General features: G+C 40.3%; 1 long non-coding RNA gene across 1 annotated transcript in view; it reads left to right on the top strand.

Moving 5' to 3' along the window:
• LOC141570735 (uncharacterized) overlaps positions 1–8,241 on the top strand; it is a 120,067-nt gene extending 111,826 nt beyond the window's left edge. Inside the window, exon 6 of the long non-coding RNA XR_012495186.1 lies at positions 685–8,241. This is a non-coding gene — a long non-coding RNA (uncharacterized LOC141570735). The remainder of the gene's footprint in view (positions 1–684) is intronic.
• Positions 8,242–12,804: the final 4,563 nt, after the last annotated feature.

The following is a 12,804-nucleotide window of genomic DNA, read 5'->3' as shown; positions in this document are numbered from 1 at the left end:
CACCCTTCTGAATAGATCACAACCCAAGACAGTATGGAAGTGAAGGGAGCAGATAATTTTGCATGATGTTTCAGCAGTGGCCTCCTCAAAGGGTCTCCTGTCACCTCAGTTTCTGACATGGACGACTTCACCACAGGTCCTGAAAGTACTAGAAGCTGCTGAACTTGCTGTGTTCACCAATTATGACACATGAGAGAATTGGCTGTGCTGAAATAGCTAGAAATAGGCCCCAGTGGAGTAGATGCTTCCTGAGGGTACTTCCCATGCAGCGTCCCCAGCACCCAGCGTCATGCCCTCCCCAGGCTGGGTGCTCAGTATTAGTAGCTGCTTGAGTGACGGACATGTTTCTGGACGGCAGGGGCCATAGCATTAACTTCCATAGGACGTCTTCCTCTAAGCACAGCCCTGGTCAGGTAATGGAGGTCTATTTAAGCAGATACTTGATTTCCAAAGTAGAAGACAATCCCTTCATTTGAATGCATAACCCAAGGCAGAGATAATGAGCACAAGTATTCCTGGTGAGGCATATGGTATAAAATGAAGATTTAAAAATACTCACCTCAAAGGCTTTCTGTGAGCACTACTAAAACTGCGTATGGATGTGAGCATGAGAGGGATGAGAGAGGGGGCACGAGTGCTTGGTTCATGACCGATACATTTGATTTACCTCTCCTTTCTTCTCAGCTCCTGGACAATGCTAGCGATTGCCTAAATCTTTGGTCATTTGAGTCCCAGCTTTTTAAAAGACCACTCCAGCCATAGCATCCATTTTGGACCAGGATGTCCAAAAGGCCCTAGATGACACCTGACCTTCTGATAACTGCCATTGCTCCCGATCCCCCTAGCCATGCAGAGAAGCTCCAGTTTCCACACTATGCTCTAAGCCCAAAGCTCACTGGGCTGACCCAGGAGCCATTTTCCTGTCTGCTGCTCCAGACCTCCGCGGCCCGTGCTGGGAGCCGTCTTCAGATGGTAATTATTCTCACAGAAGCCATGGCCCCACTACAGACAGGACTCCAGAGATGAGAAGCCCTGCATCCCATCACCGGTCCCTACTTCAAACAGGAGCTCTGGGACTGGAAGGCTCTCTGTGGGGCTCCCAGAGCTCAGTGATGCCGTTAGCATCTCCTGCCTGCAGGAAGCAGGGTGACGATGATGCCACTAAGACACACAGACACACGGCCACCGCTCAACTGAGGGACTTTGTCTGCTGGTTTATACAGAAACACAATTAATACACATACAATAAGTTGTGCATGTTGTATTTTTGTAAGTCGACTTTAAAACGATAACTGACTGATCTTCTCTGACTGAAATGAAAACAGTTCATGCTGAATGATTCTTAGGCAAAGGTGATGAACATATGTTTCTAATTTGAGCTACGAGAAAAGCAAAACTACACACATTTAGCAAATCTTAGTTCTTGACAACCACTCACAGGTTATTTCAGCTAAGAAATGAGCATATGGTTCAGGGACTGAGGAAACTAGCTGGCTTGGTGTGGAAATGATGCTTCTGAGCTCAGTGTCACGACCACAGTGAGCTCATTCCTTCTGAGATCAGGGTCAAGTCTGGAACATTGGTTTATTCGGGAGAAACAGGCTAATTTTTTTAACTTAACCTGGTATGAAATGAGATACTTCTAGAGCCTTCTCACTGAAGTGACAAGATAAACAACATTTTGGGGCAATTTCTCTATGTTCTCAGTTTTGCAACTTGTTTATGACTTTAAGATGGAGAAGAGTTCTTAAAAATATTGTCCTATATTTTTTCACAAGTGTTCTATAGTTTTGTCTTTAACGTTCATACAACATATTCTATCTGGAGGTTTTTCTAACCACTTTCACCTGGGGTACTGATCTAATTTTATTTCCTTTATATGGTGAGCACTTTTACCCAGCCTAGAAATCTTGATTCATGGTGTCTGGATGCCAGACAACTGTGGTTTGCAACCTAGACGCCTTCCATCTTTCATACTGGTCTATTTATCTGCATCTTCCAGAGTGCCAGACTTTGGCTTTGTAACATCTTCTATATAGCAGAATAAGTTCTCTCTTTCTCTTTTTCAGAATTGGCTTATAAATCTAGAGATATTTATGCTGTTATAAATTTGAAAACTGTCCAATCTACCCCAAAATCTTTTTGGTTTCTATCAGAGTCACGTTAATTTTTCTGTTGTTTGTTTGGGAAGGATGGATATCATAATAATGTTTGTCTGTGCACCATTTATTTCCTCTTTTATTTAACTGACTTAAAACTTCTCTCTAAAGAGCCAATATACCTCGGGTAGTTCCTGGCGAGGTGATAACCTAGTGTTTATACAAACACTGTCTTCTTGCATTTTCTAATTACATTTTCTGCATTGCCTTCGATTTGTTTTGATCTTTGCAGCCACTTTGTACTCACATTTTATCATTATTCTTTGCTGATTCTTCTGACTTTTATAAGCATATTTAAATATCCCCTGCAGATAATGACATTTGCTTTGTTCTGCTGTTCCTTACGATGCTTATTTATTTTTCTTTTCACAATGGTGTTGCGTAAAAGTATCCAAAATGGAAATCTTTATAGATTCCATACATTATAATTGAAAAAAAAAAAAAGAAAAAACAGATACAAAAGGCAAGTGATCAACCTGGAATTTATATTTGTTTTTCATATAATTGACCAATGACTTATCTAAAATATCCTAGTAACTTCTCAAATCAACATGGATAGAGAAACATGATCAAGTAGTTAATAAATCTGCAAAGGAAAATCATAGCTAAAGAAAATCATAATAACCAATAAGTTTGAGCATCTCCTCATATGCTTATTAATAATGAGACAACAGTATATTGAAAATTGAAATAACACTTTATATCTCCCTATTGCTAAAGTTCAATAAAGTTAGAGACAAAAATTTTGTCAAGAGCATATGGAAACAAAGTTTTAGTGAGATCCTGAACTCACAGGAATTTTGAAGGAAGAAAAATTCAAGTATTTAATAACTGAGGTATATGCTTAAAACTCAGTGGTTCTAGCACCAAGGTATATACTCAGAAGGAGCTCTGAGTGGATAATTCATTGTGCATAGTGGAATGAAAGAGGGGCTAAAAATAATATCTATTCTATAGCAGGCATAAACCATGACCGCCCCAGTAAAGCCTGGCTATCTGGTTACTCTCCCCATGGAAACCTAAAAGTTCAAAAGACATCTAAAGAATGCTAATTTCATCATTGTTTGTAATAATGAAAACTGGAAAAGTCTAGATCTATCAATAAATTAGTGAACAAATAACACCTGGTATGTAAATATCTTCAGATATCACAGAACAGTCCAAAGGAGTACATGTTGTGTACACATCAATGTAGATTTGTCTCTGACGCAAATTTGGAAAGAAAATGTGGTATTTTATATATGGATTATATATTCATATGAAACGTATAAATCAAAACCAACACTATTTGCTCACTGTTTATATATACATAGTGTCTTTGTCTGGATGGGTTGCCATAACAAAATACCATAGACTGGGGGGCTTAAACAACAGAAACGTATTTTCTCACAGTTGTAAAGGCTGGAAGTTCAAGATCAAGGTGTCTGCAGGGTCGGGTTCTAATGAGGGCACATCCTGGCTTATAGACAGTTGCTTCATTCCTGTGTGCTATATGACCTGTCTTCAGTGTGCATGCTTGGAGAGAGAGGGTGAGATCTCTCTCTACCTCTTTGTAGAAGGACAGCAATCCTATTGGATTAGGACCCTACCATTATGACCTCATTTAACCTTCAGTACCTCCTGACAGCCAGTGGCCGCCTGTGGGTTAAGGCTCCAACATGTGAACGGGGTGGGGGAAAACATGCAGTGCATAGAATGGAGCAAATTAATTGATTTACCTTCACTTATTGTAAGTTTCTTTTCTAAAGGGTTTTTAGGTAAACAGTTCATTATATTAACAGTAGTTGTTGACATATAAGTCTACAGCACACTGAAGTTGATTAGAATTACATGTTTGAGTTACTGTCCACTTGGAAAGGATAATAAAATTAAGATGCAGATGAAAGGGACAAAAAAACAAGGCTGTCCATAGATTGATAGATGACTATGTGTCCCAAACTGAGAAATACACGTGATGGTATAAACTCAATTCTATACCAGTGAGGAGAAGCAGATTTTAACATATGAATTAAAAAATCTAACAGTGTGAAAAATGGATCATTGCACGAATCTGAGTGGAAGAGAGCATACATTAGGGTGTGGATAAAAATAAGCTACTATAAATAATCTAGCAAGATTGAATTTGTGGGACCTTAAAATTATGACTTTATTTTCACTTAGTGTATACTTTAAATGATAAGTGGTAGAAATAATGCCACTTGACTTCTAGCACACCCGCAAGAGTCTGGCCCATTTAGATGATGGCATATCCAGTAATATGTGTGACATCCGTAGCAATCCCTAACTTGATAAAGGTAAATGAATATAAAATGAAGAACCCCTTCGATGTGGTACGCTTGCCATGAATCATTTATGATAAAATAACATGGTGATCTGGTGATCGCCAGAGACACATGCTTTCTTCAATGTAGCACAAGGCTTGTCAACATTTGAAATTATCTCCATCTTTCCACGTTCAGTAGTTACTTTCCTGTCCTCATCTTCTTCACTTTTGATGCAGCTGGTCTCTTCCTTGAAATAACTTCCTCCTTTTGGTTCTGTCACGTAACACCCTCCTGTTTTGTCCTTATCTGTTTCTCCCCATTGTCACTCACTGGCCTTTTTTCCTCTTGCAACCTGCCTGGGGCCTCCATTTTATAATCTCTCCTCCCTTCTCTGTATGCTTGAGAAAGTGTCCTGGTTTAAATCCATCATAGGCTGGTGATGCTCAAATCTGTATCTATAGGCCTAACAGTCCATGCAGCCCGGGTCCTTTACAAACAGCTGATTACCCGATAGCTCTCCATGTACGTCAGGTAAGTGCATCACCTTCAACACAGCCCACACAGCGCTCGTGGAGGTCTCCCAACTTACTCCTCTGCTTTCCCCATCTTAAGAAGTAACACAACAATCCACCCTGTTGCAAGATCGCAGCCTGGTCCATCTTTCATAACCACCACTTCTAACCCCTCAGCATGTCCCATCAATTAGCATGTCCCTGAACAGACCATTTTCCTGCATTCTCGCTGCTATCTGTCTGGTCCCTTATCTCTAATCTAGACCTCCGACTGGAAATGGTCCCTGCTTGCTTGTGTGGTGCCCCTGCAGTCTCTCCTCCATGCAGTATCCAGAATGACATTTTGAAAATGTTAATCAGATCATATAATTCTACTGCTTAAAAGCTTCTCAGGGCTTCTGATCACACTTGGAAGGAACTACAAACTCCTTACCATTTACGGGTCTGTATCAACTGGCCCGGTCTGTCGTCCCAACATTGGTCCACTTTGCTCTCTGCTGATGTTACCACATTCCAGGCCGTGGGCATCTTCCTATGTAGCAGTTACTGCTGTCGTTCCGCTGTCTGGGGTTCCCCTCTCCAGAGCTTACATGGAGGATTCTGGCATGCCGGTCGGTTCTCAGGCCACATGCCTTTGAAGAGAGGTCTTCCCTCATCATCTAATCTCAGGGAGGACCCTCAGCCCCTTTCCCGCATCGAGGTTGCTATCCTGTGACCTGGATGTACCTTTTTTTTCATACTATGTTTTCCTTTTATTTGTTTATTTATTATTGCGATCGTAATTATTTTGTTTACTTTTTAAAGTTATTCATGGTCTCCTTCATCCACTAGAATTACATTTCATGGAGAAAAGGGCTCTGTCTCTTTTGTTTATTAACATATTCCTATTGCCTAGAATGGGTCCTGGCAAGTGAAGAAACAGAAGAGTTGATATACGTGAATGCTTATTGTGAACGAGACACGGCTCAGAGTGTCACATTAGATCACGTAGCCCGTGCAAGCCTGTGCGGTAGATGTGACCATTGTCCTGTTACACAGGAGAAGGAGCTATGGGCAGACAGGTCTCCTGCAGAGAATGTCGGCTGCTAACAAGCGGAGCTGGGATTTGAACCCAGTACATCCGTGTCCAGAGCCCACAGTCTAAATGGTACATAGTTACTCCACTTAAGCATAACGACCTAAGTTGAATGAAAGAACAAGTGGAAAACATTCATTCATGACGTTAGCTCCTATTTGAGACTCAGCTCAGAATTCTGAGTATCTTCAGTGTTAAATGTTGGAGATGCCCAACGACTGGAGTGGGGAACAGTAAATATATGAACAAAAGAGCTGAAACCGCAGAATAACTGATGAAACACTATGTGTACGAATGGAGAGCGATGGTTTATCACCACCCCCTCTGAACTCAGCACCCAGGATTGGAAAGGCCTCAGCCCCCGGCACAGCCGCACATCCAATCTTTAAGAACACTACCCTGAACGTAGGTTTTCCTTCCATGTAATTCCTCTCTCTTGTGACATAAAGTTTTCAGTGCTTCCCTTCGAAGCTTCAGTGGGCGACTGTGCCCAGGCTGGGTGGTGAGCCAAGGCACAGCTTTTCCCTGCTCCCTCGGAAGATCAGCGCAATGCTGAAGTGTGAGAGGTGTTATTCTTGTCATTGTCCCAAGTCCCCGCTTGCCACTGACATTACTCGTCATTAGCGAACACCACCAGTACGTACCCATGAATACAACCTGTGCCTTGCAGTTCATGAATTACGCCCGTATATTAAAATGTGTGTTGTGTGGATCACCTGTGCAGATTCTGCATCCCTTGCATATGCACATAATGGCAAGGGAGTCAGAAAAACAAAACAGAACAAAACAAAACAAAAAAACAGCATTTGTGCTAACTACTGAACTGTGGCAAAACCCCTATCAGGCTGCTTATCTTGGCAAGAGATTCTGTTCTCTTTAGTCACCAGTTAAGAACATATATCATTATGATTTCACACTCTCAGCTTAAAGCACCTAGATGAGACTGTGCTCGTTTAGCTACTGAAATAGAAATTTTCACCTAAAATGATATTGGAGATATTGAGGCATGAAAGCTCATTGATGAAAGCTTTCATGTGATTGTACAAGAAAGGTATTCTAATGGGCATGAATCTCTCTACAGACTCATTTGCTTTACTGAGCCTTCCCTTATGTCAGAGTCTGGGTTATTAATCCTTAGACGGGGTTTATGCTCCTGCTTATTTTGAGCTGCTTATGAAGGATGTCGCTGAACTGAGATAAGGTTAATGAGAAAACAGATATCACCTGCAGCAGTTGAACCAGGGAAAGGACATAACCTCATGTAGATACTAACACTTTTTTAAAATATGGCCAAGGAAAGGGAAAGGCCATCTGGGGGCGAGCAGATAATGCAAGACAGGTTTTCCCTAACCTCGGCCTGTCATGTCACAGAGCTGTACTCTGAGTTCATCAAATGCCAGGAATGCTCACTAATACGTCACACTTGGAACTAATCGAATTGAAGGTTCATAATTAACTTTTTCCTCTTCTGACTGGGGGAAAATGGATGAAGTTAAAGAAAGTGGAAAGACTTTCCTCTGACTTGAGAGTCCATAGCTCCCTGTGAATGGAGAAATAAACGGAAATATTAGGGTATTACCCGTTGGGAACATATGTGAGTACACACACATCCCCTCATGAACACAGCACAATATGTGGTAATGACACTGATCTAAGTTATCTAACAAACTCAAAGGAGAAAACCGTGGCCAAGGGATGACCTAAGTAAAGAGGAGACCAGTGCCATGGGATCCTACATCTTCAGCACCCCACTCCTTCCCACAAGTGCACTGCATTTCTGAAGAGAAAATAAGCACTAGCCTATAGGAGGAGAAGAGGGTCAGGAAGTTGGCATATGACCTCCAGAGAACCAACAGGATGGCTGCCCAGATTGGATCATCACAAACCAGAAAGAATGCTGAATATGCAAACATAGGACTCGGGAAAATAGGCACCATAGGGGACAGGAGACAACAGAACAAACTGGAAGAAAACAACTCAGAATGAAAGGAAAATGCTCTTAATTGTTTCATGATATGAAACTCAAAAAAAAATATTCGCATGAAGAGGAAATTAGATATAACTTAATAGGAAAATGAAATGCAAAGGGAGATTTCCAATGAGAGAAATAAAATTAGAATTAAAACATCATGACTATAAGTGAAAATAATGAATTAAATCAAGGAATGGATTAGTCCTATTACATATAAAATCACTAACATAAAGGAAAGATTTGAGATAATAGAATATATTTTAAAAAACAACAAATAGAAAATGTGTATAGATATGGAAGATATAGGTAATTTTTATTCCTAAATTATAGATTTCAGCAAATGAAACAGATATTCTTAAAGAGACATTAAAATTTCTCCCGAAATTATAAAACACTGAATCAACTTGTCAATTGATAGCATCATATTCCATGGTATTTTGATTCAGAGTATGAAATACCAGCACATATTCTAGTTAAATGATTAAACTCCAAGGAAAAATTCTTGAGGCATCCAGGGAGAGAGTCAGGCTGGTCTAATTGTCTAGATTAGAGTATTGGCCTAGGGGCAATGTCCAGAAAGTTCTGGGTGTATGTGACTTCAGGATACTCTGCATAGCCAACCCTGAAATAGCTCTAGGAACATTACTCTAGAGGCCCTTGAAAACAAAACTGACTTAACAATGAAATTCTTCCAATTAGGAATAAACCAAAATAAATGTCTTAGAGATTGAGAAACTAGAAAAAGTTGAATAATAAATTCATTTAGAAATGGTTAAAATATATTCACATGATATTTTTAAAAGAGTAGAAATCAAATTAGCATTAACACTAAATTTACAGAACATTTACAAAGCTCAGGAAATTACAACTATGGAAGGTGGATGCTCTATAGATCACTGCAGCTATTGATTACATTAAACAGAGAAAAATGAAAGTTAATATGGCAAAATACTGATTCTAGGTGCAGGGAATATAAGTAAATCTTTATACGCATACATTTTTTAATTTCTAAAAATGGAAATGTAGATTATTTAGTTTGGGGATGAGGAGGTAACTTTGTCAGTTTTAAGAAATATGTTAATGTATAGAATTTCTTACAGGAGAAAAAAGTGAAAGTGGGTGGAATGGTTAATGGTGATCTCATAGAAATTGGAAGTCACAAATATCTAAGTTGTAGGAATACGTGCCTTTAAATATGTTTTTTCCTCTTTCCCATGTAGATATTAATAATACGTATCTATGCAGAAGATGGAGGCGAAAGCTAACTATTTTCAACTTTGCAACTAGATAGTTAAATTTCCCTGAATGGTTTGGGAGTGAGCCTTGTATCCTATGTCATTACATGATTTCTATCGACTTTTGAGTTCCATGTTAGGTTTGTTGTTCCAGTGCTTTGGGGGATGTGAAAAGAACATACAAGATCCTGATTCCTCCAAAATGACATTATCCTGTGCCCAAATATCACTGCTATTGGGGTCACCCATGGCTCCTATAGGAGCAAGGACAGTAATGTCAAAAGCCACAGTAAACTAACACTTCTACGGATAATTCATATATTTGCCTAAATTCATTCGTTCATTATCAGCGGCCCATTTGTGGTCCTATTGAGATATTGAACTTTTAAGAAACTTTTGGTATACCTCAATAAGATTAGCTCCACACCAAATTAAGGGGCCACAATAGCATACGGAGCTCAGAAACCATCAGGACCCAGCCCTGCAGATGGGAGGCCGAGGTTCTTCCCAGAATTAACCTCAACTACTGCTCTCCTCTGTCAGTTTTAAATGAATTAGTTTAATTTTTATTGCATCTATTTTTAATTAAATACTTTGCAAAAAGTCTCATTAATTTCCTTTCTTTTATTAAAAACAAACAAGCAAACAAAAAACAGTGTATTGATTTCCCTTCCGAAATCTACTCTGGAAAATGAATTTGGAATAGAGACTTGAGTACCTTTACTTCCTACCAATTTAAAAGAACTTTTACACAAAGTGGCCTCTTTTAAGATAGTACTAGGAGTGCCAAGTAGAATAACACATGAGTGATTCTGAGGGACTTTCTAGTCCCCCTGTCTTATCTCCGGTTTCTTCCAGGGACCCTGTCAACCTTCCAAGCTGAGGTTGGATCACTTCTTGGCCAATATTCTAGCCACTGTCACACCCTAAATGAGGTACTTGAAAGTGAACTTCCATTGCTCCTGACGAACTAAGGCAAACATGAAAGACTGGAGATTCTCCTTCTTTCAAAAGCCTTTTCTTTTCCAACCCCAATCATCTCCCCTTTTCCTGAATTTCTAGAACATTTACTGTTACCCCAATGCAACCAAGTTCCAGGTCATGTATTTTTTCAGTCTGTACAGTTTTTAATGGGGCATCTAGGTCTTCCTTGTCTGAGTAGCTGGATCATAGTAAGAAAAGGACAGGGCAGGATCCCTGCACCTTTGGGGTACCGGCAGCTCTGAGCACCGAGTCGGGGCCCTTTCTGTATTAGCAGGTCTGCACTGCACAATCGCAGCCAGGAGGACTCTGAACTAAAAGCACCCCACCTTGCCTGGGGATCTATCAAGGCTCTCATCCAAATTTATGAGATAAAATAACCCAAATGAAGCAGCCAAATACACATGCACCTGTTTTAGGTAACATGTGAGGGAGGCTCCAGTCTTCATTGGCAAATCTGTAGCTCAAAATAATTACCCAAAGATTTTAAATTAAAAAATCATTCTTATTTGAGAAATGCTGTATTACATTTTAAGGCAGGCATCTTATGTTCCCTTTAAAATCCGATATTCACCAAGGATGCAATCTTATATTTGCTCGTTTATGGATTCTGAGCATGGTTTATGAAAGAAGTAAAAGAGAGAAGGTGTCAGAAAATATGAACCATTTCCCCCTGGACAGGAAAAACAAAACAAAACAACCCTGGGGTAATATGCCACATGTGTCACCATAATGTCAAGCAAAAATATGTTAAAATTCACAACATTTGTAAATGATGAGTCTTTTCACTTATTAATCTAGGTTTTTCCTCCCTCCGGGATAGTTAATCTCACAGATTTCAACAGGAAGCATATTTTGAAATAAAAAAGGATACCACTTTATCTCCTTCAGAAAAGCTGGCACACGATTCTCTACATGAACAAAAACACTTATGTTACCACAGACTTGAGTTTGCAGGTTGTAAATGTTAACTTTTAAACACTCATCTATTTTTAATTTTTAAAATTATTCTTCTAGAATTCATTCTTTCTTAAGAAAAGACACTTGAAGCCATCTGAATGATGTCTTGGAAATTAAAACATCCTAAAATCTTTAGAGTTGTTTTCCCCTGTGTGTTTCATACATATTTGAGATTCTAAGGAAATAATAGATCCTATTCAATCAACAGCAGTGATTTGTTAAGTACCTACTATGTGCCAAGTGTTACCCTGGATGTTGGGGACACACCAGTGAACAAGATATCTGTCTTCTTGGAAGAGACACAGTGAAACCTGGACTCACTATAAAGCTCAATGCCATTATAATGGGGGAAGTACAGGGAACTGAGGAATCTAAGCAGGGCTGACTCAGGTCTGGAGATCAGAGGAGGGAAGGGAGCCCTAATATAGGCATATTTAAACTGACCCCGAGCTGCAGGTGAAGGGTGGCCAGAGGGAAGGCTGTCCTGAGGGAGGATGCAACAAAGCCGAGATAAAGTCAGCAAGTGCGTAGGAATCCTGGAGAGGAAGGGCCAGTCTGGGGACTTGAGAGAGCTAGATGGTTTGTATTTCATCTTCAGAGCGATGGGAGGCCATTGAAGAGTTTAAGTACTGTAATTCTGTTTATGAAGGTCTCTTTGGCCACAGGGAATAGAGAGGCGGAACCGAGATAAGTCAGGGAGCTATATCCAGGGTCCAGGAAAATGGTGTTTATAGAGCCCGCCAAGAATTGGATGGGAAAATGGGTCGATGCCAGGAATATTCCCAAAGAAAAGCTTACCATATTGGGTGATTGTGTGAACTTTGGCATGGGGGAGACGGAGAATACCAGCACACCCCACACAGCTGTGCAGGCTGCGCTGAGAACCTGTGGTGTCATTGCCATTAAGTCTATCTGGACATCTCTTCACTAAGTTGTGCAATATGGTGGAACCTGAGAGCCCAATGTGAAAAGGTGTGTCTTGGGCAAATGAAAACTGGTGCCGCTTCCTCAAAGGTAGGAGGAAAATCAGGGTCCATGATGGATAGATGTGTAGTGGAAGCAGTGATAAGGAGAAACGATGAGATTAGTGTTAAACAGTTTGAGTGTGAATAGACATGAATGCTAGTCAAGTGCGTGTGTGTTGGCTACTCAGGATATTGGCATAATAATGTGTGTTTGAGAAATCCCGGCATTCAGAAGGCCATGGAAGCAAGTATCCTGAGATTAGATATAGTGTGTAGGGACTGAAGAATGTTTGGAATTTCCACATTTATTGATAAGGCAGAAGCAAGGGATGAAGAGGTGGGGGAAGTAACTCAGAGCCCAGGGAAGGCTAGCGGCACAGGGTCCACAGAAGGGTGGGAAGAAGGGGCAAAGTAGCCGAGTTAGAAAAACAGGAAGTGTCCATAGGATGAGATGGAATAAGGGTGACCTTGATTAGAATGGTTCCATGGGAAAAGGGGCAGAATCCAGGTGGTAAGGACTTGAGGATGGAGTAGAAAATGTACAAATAGAGACAGGAGGTGTAGACAGCTCTTTCGTGCAGATTAATTGAGGACAGTAGGCCAAGTAGGACAGTAGCAATGGGAAAGTTAGAGTGAAGGGAAGTTTAAAAATGTAAAACAGGGATAATATTTTTTAGGAGG

Source organism: Rhinolophus sinicus, linkage group LG03 (assembly GCF_036562045.2).
Source record: "Rhinolophus sinicus isolate RSC01 linkage group LG03, ASM3656204v1, whole genome shotgun sequence".
Classification (NCBI taxonomy): Eukaryota; Metazoa; Chordata; class Mammalia; order Chiroptera; family Rhinolophidae; genus Rhinolophus; species Rhinolophus sinicus.
This window is presented reverse-complemented; position numbering and strand designations above follow the sequence as displayed.